Here is a 12,817-nt window from a genome sequence, read left to right on the forward strand (position 1 = left end):
TATAACACTGTAGCTCTGAACTCAGGGTTATAACACTGTAGCTCTGAACTCAGGGTTATAACACTGTAGCTCTGAACTCAGGGTTATAACACTGTAGCTCTGAACTCAGACCATATAACACTGTAGCTCTGAACTCAGGGTTATAACACTGTAGCTCTGAACTCAGGGTTATAACACTGTAGCTCTGACCTCAGGGTTATAACACTGTAGCTCTGACCTCAGGCCATATAACACTGTAGCTCTGAACTCAGACCATATAACACTGTAGCTCTGAACTCAGGCCGTACGGATTGAACCCTGATTGATTATTTATTGATTGATTGAATTGGGCCCTCAGTCTCCTTGAGATATCTATTTTTCCAGAGTGCATCATGTGACTCAACCTGGGCGACTGTATGAATGTAAGGCCCAGATTTACCAGTGGTTTGGAGAGGTGTTCGGCTCTGTGATTTCCTCCGAGAAGGTAGGAAGCATCTGATTATGGGATGTATTGAAACAGGTTCCCCGGAAACTGTTTCCAACCGCAGAATGATACCTGACTGGTGTTTAGGATGGACCACCATAACCACGAAGCCCGTTCCTGTCCCAGGAGGGAGTGGGCCGGATGGGGACAGGAGAAACATTTAGCAAGAGGGACTTCACAGGGTAAAGTGTGTTTTTATTTATTCCACCTTTATTTAACCAGGTAGGCCAGTTGAGAACAAGTCCTTTATTTAACCAGGTAGGTTAGTTGAGAACAAGTCCTTTATTTAACCAGGTAGGCTAGTTGAGAACAAGTTCTCATTTACAATTGCGACCTGGCCAAGATAAAGCAAAGCAGTTCGACAACATACAACAACACAGAGTTACACATGGAATAAACAAACATACAGTCAATAATACAGTAGAAAAATAAGTCTATATACAATGTGAGCAAATGAGGTGAGATAAGGGAGGTAAAGGCAATAAATAGGCCATGGTGGCGAAGTAAATACAATATAGCAATTAAACACTGGAATGGTAGATTTGTAGTGGAAGAAAGTGCAAAGTAGAAATATAAATAATGGGGTGCAAAGGAGCAAAATAAATAAATAAATACAGTAGGGAAGAGGTAGTTGTTTGCCAGTGTGTTTACATTTCATAAACCCAAGGAATATCCCATCTAGATGAAGAGTGACTCAGCTCTTCTGTCCACCTACTGGTTAATATGGGTATTACCGCTGTACTCTACATGGTTATAATGGGTATTACTGCTGTACTCTACGTGGTTATAATGGGTATTACTGCTGTACTCTACGTGGTTATAATGGGTATTACCGCTGTACTCTACATGGTTATAATGGGTATTACTGCTGTACTCTACGTGGTTATAATGGGTATTACCGCTGTACTCTACATGGTTATAATGGGTATTACCGCTGTACTCTACATGGTTATAATGGGTATTACTGCTGTACTCTACATGGTTATAATGGGTATTACCGCTGTACTCTACATGGTTATAATGGGTATTACCGCTGTACTCTACATGGTTATAATGGGTATTACTGCTGTACTCTACGTGGTTATAATGGGTATTACCGCTGTACTCTACATGGTTATAATGGGTATTACCGCTGTACTCTACATGGTTATAATGGGTATTACTGCTGTACTCTACATGGTTATAATGGGTATTACCGCTGTACTCTACATGGTTATAATGGGTATTACCGCTGTACTCTACATGGTTATAATGGGTATTACTGCTGTACTCTACATGGTTATAATGGGTATTACTGCTGTACTCTACATGGTTATAATGGGTATTACTGCTGTACTCTACATGGTTATAATGGGTATTACTGCTGTACTCTACATGGTTATAATGGGTATTACTGCTGTACTCTACATGGTTATAATGGGTATTACCGCTGTACTCTACATGGTTATAATGGGTATTACTGCTGTACTCTACATGGTTATAATGGGTATTACCGCTGTACTCTAAATGGTTATAATGGGTATTACCGCTGTACTCTAAATGGTTATAATGGGTATTACTGCTGTACTCTACATGGTTATAATGGGTATTACTGCTGTACTCTACATGGTTATAATGGGTATTACTGCTGTACTCTACATGGTTATAATGGGTATTACCGCTGTACTCTACATGGTTATAATGGGTATTACTGCTGTACTCTACATGGTTATAATGGGTATTACTGCTGTACTCTACATGGTTATAATGGGTATTACTGCTGTACTCTACATGGTTATAATGGGTATTACTGCTGTACTCTACATGGTTATAATGGGTATTACTGCTGTACTCTACATGGTTATAATGGGTATTACTGCTGTACTCTACATGGTTATAATGGGTATTACTGCTGTACTCTACATGGTTATAATGGGTATTACTGCTGTACTCTACATGGTTATAATGGGTATTACCGCTGTACTCTACATGGTTATAATGGGTATTACCGCTGTACTCTACATGGTTATAATGGGTATTACCGCTGTACTCTACATGGTTATAATGGGTATTACTGCTGTACTCTACATGGTTATAATGGGTATTACTGCTGTACTCTACATGGTTATAATGGGTATTACCGCTGTACTCTACATGATTATAATGGGTATTACTGCTGTACTCTACATGGTTATAATGGGTATTACTGCTGTACTCTACATGGTTATAATGGGTATTACCGCTGTACTCTACATGGTTATAATGGGTATTACTGCTGTACTCTACATGGTTATAATGGGTATTACTGCTGTACTCTACATGGTTATAATGGGTATTACAGGGTTATTGCGTCGTTGTTGTGTGACGAGGAGAGAACACTCTGTGTCTGAGGTTTTTCCCCCAGCATATCTAACTAGGCCTATTTCATCTGGACAAATACCGTTTGTTTAAAGACCTCTTTCTGAAGACCTCTTCGTCTCGCTAACCTTGCCAGTCCGTCTGTTCTGTTCTGGAAGATTCTTTACTGAGATCTAATTAAACCATTAATCTGTTTGTAATCTGACGCACACAGCCCTAGACAGCTCCTAGCCAATCACACACAGCCCTAGACAGCTTCTAGCCAATCACAGCCAGCAGTCTGATCTCTCTGTAGAAACCGCTGATTTCTGGTATCAGCAGTTTAAATCAATTATCTAACAAGACCCTTGACAGCCACTAGCCAGACTGTCTGTCTCTCTCTCTCTCTCTAACACACACACACACACACACACACACACACACACACACACACACACACACACACACACACACACACACAGCCCTAGACCGCCCCTAGCCAGTCACACAGCCCTACAGGGCCCCTAGCCAGTCACACTGCCCTAGACAGCTCCTAGCCAATCACACACAGCCCTAGACAGCTCTTAGCCAATCACACACAGCCCTAGACAGCTCCTAGCCAATTACACGGCCCTAGACAGCTCCTAGCCAATTACACGGCCCTAGACAGCTCCTAGCCAATCACACACAGCCCTACAGAGCTCCTAGCCAATCACACACAGCCCTACAGAGCCCCTAGCCAACCACACAGCCCTACAGAGCTCCTAGCCATTCACACGGCCCTAGTCATTCCTAGCCATTCCTAGCCATTCCTAGCCATTCACACACCCTTCCATATTCCCACAACCCTGAGTGGCCCCTAGCCGGTCATATCCAGTAAATCGCCCGTAAAGACCCGGCTCTGGAGAGGAGATGGTAACAGAGAGGCATCAGGAGTCCCAGGGGAGAGCAGATGGTAACAGAGAGGCATCAGGAGTCCCAGGGGAGACCCGGCTCTGGAGAGGAGATGGTAACAGAGAGGCATCAGGAGTCCCAGGGGAGACCCGGCTCTGGAGAGGAGATGGTAACAGAGAGGCATCAGGAGTCCCAGGGGAGAGCCGGCTCTGGAGAGGAGATGGTAACAGAGAGGCATCAGGAGTCCCAGGGGAGAGCCGGCTCTGGAGAGGAGATGGTAACAGAGAGGCATCAGGAGTCCCAGGGGAGAGCCGGCTCTGGAGAGGAGATGGTAACAGAGAGGCATCAGGAGTCCCAGGGGAGAGCCGGCTCTGGAGAGGAGATGGTAACAGAGAGGCATCAGGAGTCCCAGGGGAGAGCCGGCTCTGGAGAGGAGATGGTAACAGAGAGGCATCAGGAGTCCCAGGTGAGAGCCGGCTCTGGAGAGGAGATGGTAACAGAGAGGCATCAGGAGTCCCAGGGGAGAGCCGGCTCTGGAGAGGAGATGGTAACAGAGAGGCATCAGGAGTCCCAGGGGAGAGCCGGCTCTGGAGAGGAGATGGTAACAGAGAGGCATCAGGAGTCCAAATATTGTACAATGCAGGTGTGCATCGTCTACCAGTCTGTCTATCCTGCCCTCTGTCCACAATATAGTCTACCAGTCTGTCCTCTATCCACCAATCATAGTGACAATATAGACTACCAGTCTGTCTGTCCACCAATCATAGTGACAATATAGACTACCAGTCTGTCTATCCACCAATCATAGTGACAATATAGACTACCAGTCTGTCCTCTGTCCACCAATCATAGTGACCATATAGTCTACCAGTCTGTCTATCCACCAATCATAGTGACAATATAGACTACCAGTCTGTCTATCCACCAATCATAGTAACAATATAGACTACCAGTCTGTCCTCTGTCCACCAATCATAGTGACAATATAGACTACCAGTCTGTCTATCCACCATTCATAGTGACAATATAGACTACCAGTCTGTCTATCCACCATTCATAGTGACAATATAGACTACCAGTGTTTTACTTGCTATATTGTATTTACTTTGCCACTATGGCCTTTTTTGCCTTTACCTCCCTTATCTCACCTCATTTGATCACATTGTATATAGACTTATTTTTCTACTGTATTATTGACTGTATGTTTGTTTTACTCCATGTGTAACTCTGTGTTGGTGTATGTTGTCGAACTGCTTTGCTTTATCTTGGCCAGGTCGCAATTGTAAATGAGAACTTGTTCTCAACTAGCCTACCTGGTTAAATAAAGGACTTGTTCTCAACTAACCTACCTGGTTAAATAAAGGACTTGTTCTCAACTAGACTACCTGGTTAAATAAAGGACTTGTTCTCTACTAGCCTACCTGGTTAAATAAAGGACTTGTTCTCAACTAGACTACCTGGTTAAATAAAGGACTTGTTCTCTACTAGCCTACCTGGTTAAATAAAGGTGAAATAAAATAATTAAATAAAAATGAATCCACAACAGCTGATGGGCTGCAGAGGCCAAGGGGCATCATGCAAGGACAGTGACGACATGGAACAAACAGCTCAAAAAGCCTCGAATATCCTACACTACAATACAGTTCTCCCTACCTAGACTATCCTACACTACAATACAGTTCTCCCTACCTAGACTATCCTACACTAAATAACAGTTCTCCTTCCTAGACTAATCCTACACGACAAATATAGTTCTCCTACCTAGACGATCCTACACTACAATACAGTTCTCACCAACTAGACTACCCTACACTAACAATACAGTTCGCCTACCTAGACTATCCTACACTACAATACAGTTCGTCCCTACCTAGACTATCCTACACTACAATACAGTTCTCCTACCTAGACTATCCTACAACTACAATACAGTTCTTCCTACCTAGACTATCCTACACCTACCATACAGTTCTCCCAACCTAGACTATCCTACACTACAAGACAGTTCTCCGACCCTAGACGAATCCTACAACTACAATACAGTTCTCCCTACTAGACTATCCTACACGACAATACAGTTCTCCTACCTAGACTATCCTACACTACAATACAGTTCCTCCTACCTAGACTATCCTACACTACCAATACAGTGCTCCTACCTAGACTATCCCCTACCTAGACTATCCTACACTACAATACAGTTCTCCTACCTAGACTATCCTACACTACAATACAGTTCTCCTACCTAGACTATCCTACACTACAATACAGTTCTCCTACCTAGACTATCCTACCTACAATACAGGTTTCTCCCTACCTAGACTATCCTACACTACAATACAGTTCTCCTACCTAGACTAGCCTACACTACAATACAGTTCTCCTACCTAGACTATCCTACACTACAATACAGTTCTCCTACCCTAACTATCCTACACTACAATACAGTTCTCCTAACCTAGACTATCCTACACTACAATATACAGTTCTCCTACCTAGACTATCCTACACTACAATACATTCTCCCTACCTAGACTATCCTACACTACAATACAGTTCTCCCTACCTAGACTATCCTACACTACAATACAGTTCTCCCTACCTAGACTATCTATCAACTACAACATACAGTTCTCCTACCTAACTACCTACACTACAATCAGTTCTCCTACCTAACTATCCTACACTACAATACAGTTCTCCTACCTAGACTATCCTACACTACAATACAGTTCTCCTACCTAGACTTCCTACACTACAATACAGTTCTCCCTACCTAGACTATCCTACACTACAATACAGTTCTCCTACCTAGACTATCCTACACTACAATACAGTTCTCCTACCTAGACTATCCTACACTACAATACAGTTCTCCCTACCTAGACTATCCTACACTACAATACAGTTCTCCTACCTAGACTATCCTACACTACAATACAGTTCTCCCTACCTAGACTATCCTACACTACAATACAGTTCTCCCTACCTAGACTATCCTACACTACAATACAGTTCTCCCTACCTAGACTATCCTACACTACAATACAGTTCTCCTACCTAGACTATCCTACACTACAATACAGTTCTCCTACCTAGACTATCCTACACTACAATACAGTTCTCCCTACCTAGACTATCCTACACTACAATACAGTTTCCCTTAGACATCCTACACATACAGTATCCTACTAGACTACTACACTACAATACAGTTTACTACTAGACTAGAATACACTACAATACAGTTCTCCCTACCTAGACTATCCTACACTACAATACAGTTCTCCCTACCTAGACTATCCTACACTACAATACAGTTCTCCCTACCTAGACTATCCTACACTACAATACAGTTCTCCCTACCTAGACTATCCTACACTACAATACAGTTCTCCCTACCTAGACTATCCTACACTACAATACAGTTCTCCCTACCTAGACTATCCTACACTACAATACAGTTTCTCCTACCTAGAATATCCTACACTACAATACAGTTCTCCCTACCTAGACTATCCTACACTACAATACAGTTCTCTCTACCTAGACTATCCTACACTACAATCAGTTCTCCTACCTAGACTATCCTACACTACAATACAGTTCTCCCTACCTAGACTATCCTACACTACAATACAGTCTTCCCTACCTAGACGATCCTACACTACAATACAGTTCTCCCTACCTAGACTATCCTACACTACAATACAGTTCTCCCTACCTAGACTATCCTACACTACAATACAGTTCTCCCTACCTAGAATATCCTACACTACAATACAGTTCTCCCTACCTAGACTATCCTACACTACAATACAGTTCTCCCTACCTAGACTATCCTACACTACAATACAGTTCTCCTACCTAGACTATCCTACACTACAATACAGTTCCGCCTACCTAGACTAATCATACACTACAATACAGTTCTCCTACCTAGAACTATCCTACACTACAATACAGTTCTCCTACCTAGACTATCCTACACTACAATACAGTTCTCCTACCTAGACTATCCTACACTACAATACAGTTCTCCTACCTAGACTATCCTACACTACAATACAGTTCTCCCTACCTAGACTATCCTACACTACAATACAGTTCTCCTACCTAGACTATCATACACTACAATACAGTTCTCCTACCTAGACTATCCTACACTACAATACAGTTCTCCCTACCTAGACTATCCTACACTACAATACAGTTTCTCCTACCTAGACTATCCTACACTACAATACAGTTCTCCTACCTAGACTATCCTACACTACAATACAGTTCTCCTACCTAGACTATCCTACACTACATTACAGTTCTCCTACCTAGACTATCCTACACTACAATACAGTTTCTCCCTACCTAGACTATCCTACACTACAATACAGTTCTCCCTACCTAGACTATCCTACACTACAATACAGTTTCTCCCTACCTAGACTATCCTAACACTACAATACAGTTCTCCTACTAGACTATCCTACCTACACATTACTTCTCCTACCTAGACCGATCCTAAACTACAATACAGTTCTCCCTACCTAGACTATCCTACACTACAATACAGTTCTCCCTACCTAGACTAGCCACACTACAATACAGTTATCCTACCCTAGAATATCCTACACTACAATACAGTTCTCCTACCTAGACTATCCTACACTACAATACAGTTCTCCCTACCTAGACTATCCTACACTACAATACAGTTCTCCTACCTAGACTATCCTACACTACAATACAGTTCTCCTACCTAGACTATCCTACACTACAATACAGTTCTCCCTACCTAGACTATCCTACACTACAATACAGTTCTCCTACCTAGACTATCCTACACTACAATACAGTTCTCCCTACCTAGACTATCCTACACTACAATACAGTTCTCCCTACCTAGACTATCCTACACTACAATACAGTTCTCCCTACCTAGACTATCCTACACTACAATACAGTTCTCCTACCTAGACTATCCTACACTACAATACAGTTCTCCCTACCTAGACTATCCTACACTACAATACAGTTCTCCTACCTAGACTATCCTACACTACATACAGTTCTCCTACCTAGACTATCATACACTACAATACAGTTCTCCTACCTAGACTATCCTACACTACAATACAGTTCTCCTACCTAGACTATCCTACACTACAATACAGTTCTCCTACCTAGACTATCCTACACTACAATACAGTTCTCCTACCTAGACTATCCTACACTACAATACAGTTCTCCCTACCTAGACTATCCTACACTACAATACAGTTCTCCTACCTAGACTATCCTACACTACAATACAGTTCTCCCTACCTAGACTATCCTACACTACAATACAGTTCTACTACCTAGACTATCCTACACTACAATACAGTTCTCCTACCTAGACTATCCTACACTACAATACAGTTCTCCTACCTAGACTATCCTACACTACATACAGTTCTCCCTACCTAGACTATCCTACACTACAATACAGTTCTCCTACCTAGACTATCCTACACTACAATACAGTTCTCCCTACCTAGACTATCCTACACTACAATACAGTTCTCCCTACCTAGACTATCCTACACTACAATACAGTTCTCCTACCCAACTATCCTACCCTACAATACAGTTCTCCCTACCTAGACTATCCTACACTACAATACAGTTCTCCCTACCTAGAACTAATACCAAAATCACTAACCTAAGCAATACAGTTCTCCCTACCTAGACTAATCCTACACTACAATACATTCTCCCTACCTAGACTATCCTACCTACAATACAGTTCTCCTACCTAACTCCTACACTACAATACATTCTCCCTACCTAGACTAGCCTACACTACAATACAGTTCTCCCTACCTAGACTATCCTACACTACAATACAGTTCTCCCTACCTAGACTATCCTACACTACAAATACAGTTCTCCCTACCTAGACTATCCTACACTACAATACAGTTTCCCTACCTATCCTCAACGTTCCTACCTAGACTATCCTACACTACAATACAGTTCTCCTACCTAGACTATCCTACACTACAATACAGTTCTCCCTACCTAGACTATCCTACACTACAATACAGTTCTCCCTACCTAGACTATCCTACACTACAATACAGTTCTCCTACCTAGACTATCCTACACTACAATACAGTTCTCCCTACCTAGACTATCCTACACTACAATACAGTTCTCCCTACCTAGACTACCTACACTACAATACAGTTCTCCTACCTAGACTATCCTACACTACAATACAGTTCTCCCTACCTAGACATCCTACACTACAATACAGTTCTCCCTACCTAGCTATCCTACACTACAATACGTTCTCCTACCTAGAACTATCCACACTTACACAGTTCTCCCTAACTAGACTATCCTACACTACAACAGTTTCTCCTACCCTAGACTATCCTACCTACAATACAGTTCTCCTACCTAGACTATCCTACACTACAATACAGTTCTCCTACCTAGACTATCCCACTACAATACAGTTCTCCTACCTAGACGATCCACACTACAAACAGTTCTCCCTACCTAGACTATCCTACACTACAATACAGTTCTCCTACCTAGACTATCCTACACTACAATACAGTTCTCTCCCTACCTAACTATCCTACACTACAATACAGTTCTACACCTACCTCCTACACTACATACAGTTCTCCTACCTAGACTATCCTACACTACAATCCAGTTCTCCTACCTAGACTATCCTACACTACAATACAGTTCTCCCTACCTAGACTATCCTACACTACAATACAGTTCTCCTACCAGACTAACAACCCTACCAGACAGTTCCTCCTAGACTATCCTACACTACAATACAGTTCTCCCTACCTAGACTATCCTACACTACAATACAGTTCTCCCTACCTAGACTATCCTACACTACCAATACAGTTCTCCTACCTAGACTATCCTACACTACAATACAGTTCTCCCTACCTAGACTATCCTACACTACAGACAGTTCTCCTACCTAGACTATCCTACACTACAATACAGTGTCTACCTACCTAGACTATCCTACACTACAATACAGTTCTCCTACCTAGACTATCCTACACTACAATACAGTTCTCCCTACCTAGACTATCCTACACTACAATACAGTTCTCCTACCTAGACTATCCTACACTACAATACAGTTCTCCTACCTAGACTATCCTACACTACAATACAGTTCTCCCTACCTAGACTATCCTACACTACCATACAGTTCTCCCTACTAGACTATCCTACACGACAATACAGTTCTCCTACCTAGAACTATCCTACACTACAATACGTTCTCCCTACCTAGACTATCCTACACTACAATACAGTTCTCCCTACCTAGACTATCCTACACTACAATACAGTTCTCCCTACCTAGACTATCCTACACTACAATACAGTTCTCCCTACCTAGACTATCCTACACTACAATACAGTTCTCCCTACCTAGACATCCTACACTACAATACGTTCTCCCTAACTAGACTAATCCCTACAAAACTACAATACAGTTCTCCTACCTAGACTATCCTACACTACAATACAGTTTCTCCTACCTAGACTATCATACACTACAATACAGTTCTCCTACCTAGACTATCCTACACTACAATACAGTTCTCCTACCTAGACTATCCTACACTACAATACAGTTCTCCTACCTAGACTATCCTACACTACAATACAGTCTCCTACCTAGACTATCCTACACTACAATACAGTTCTCCCTACCTAGACTATCCTACACTACAATACAGTTCTCCTACCTAGACTATCCTACACTACAATACAGTTCTCCTACCTAGACTATCCTACACTACAATACAGTTCTCCTACCTAGACTATCCTACACTACAATACAGTTTTCTCCTACCTAGACTATCCTACACTACAATACAGTTCTCCCCTACCTAGACTATCCTACACTACAATACAGTTCTCCCTACCTAGACTATCCTACACTACAATACAGTTCTCCTACCTAGACTATCCTACACTACAATACAGGTTCTCCTACCTAGACTATCCTACACTACAATACAGTTCTCCTACCTAGACTATCCTACACTACAATACAGTTCTCCCTACCTAGACTATCCTACACTACAATACAGTTCTCCTACCTAGACTATCATACACTACAATACAGTTCTCCTACCTAGACTATCCTACACTACAATACAGTTCTCCTACCTAGACTATCCTACACTACATACAGTTCTCCTACCTAGACTATCCTACACTACAATACAGTTCTCCCTACCTAGACTATCCTACACTACATACAGTTCTCCTACCTAGACTATCCTACACTACAATACAGTTCTCCTACCTAGACTATCCTACCTACAATACAGTTCTCCCTACCTAGACAATCCTACACTACAATACAGTTCCCCTACCCGACTATCCTACACTACAATACAGTTCTCCCTACCTAGACTATCCTACACTACAGTTCTCCTACCTAGACTATCCTACACTACAATACAGTTCTCCCTACCTAGACTATCCTACACTACAATACAGTTCTCCCTACCTAGACTATCCTACACTACAATACAGTTCTCCTACCTAGACTATCCTACACTACAATACAGTTCTCCTACTAGACTATCCTACGCTACAATACAGTTCTCCCTACCTAGACTATCCTACACTACAATCATACAGTTCTCCTACCTAGACTATCCTACACTACAATACAGTTCTCCTACCTAGACTAATCCTACACTACAATACGTTCTCCTACCTAGACTATCCTACACTACAATACAGTTCTCCTACCTAGACTATCCTACACTACAATACAGTTCTCCTTACCTAGACTATCCTACACTACAATACAGTTCTCCTACCTAGACTATCCTACACTACAATACAGTTCTCCCTACCTAGACTATCCTACACTACAATACAGTTCTCCCTACCTAGACTATCCTACACTACAATACAGTTCTCCCTACCTAGACTATCCTACACTACAATACAGTTCTCCCACCTAGACTATCCTACACACAATACAGTTCTCCTACCTAGACTATCCTACACTACAATACAGTTCTCCCTACCTAGACTATCCTACACACAACAGTTCTCCCTCCCTCGACTATCCTACACTACATACCG

This window comes from Salmo trutta, unplaced genomic scaffold, assembly GCF_901001165.1.
Source record: "Salmo trutta unplaced genomic scaffold, fSalTru1.1, whole genome shotgun sequence".
Classification (NCBI taxonomy): Eukaryota; Metazoa; Chordata; class Actinopteri; order Salmoniformes; family Salmonidae; genus Salmo; species Salmo trutta.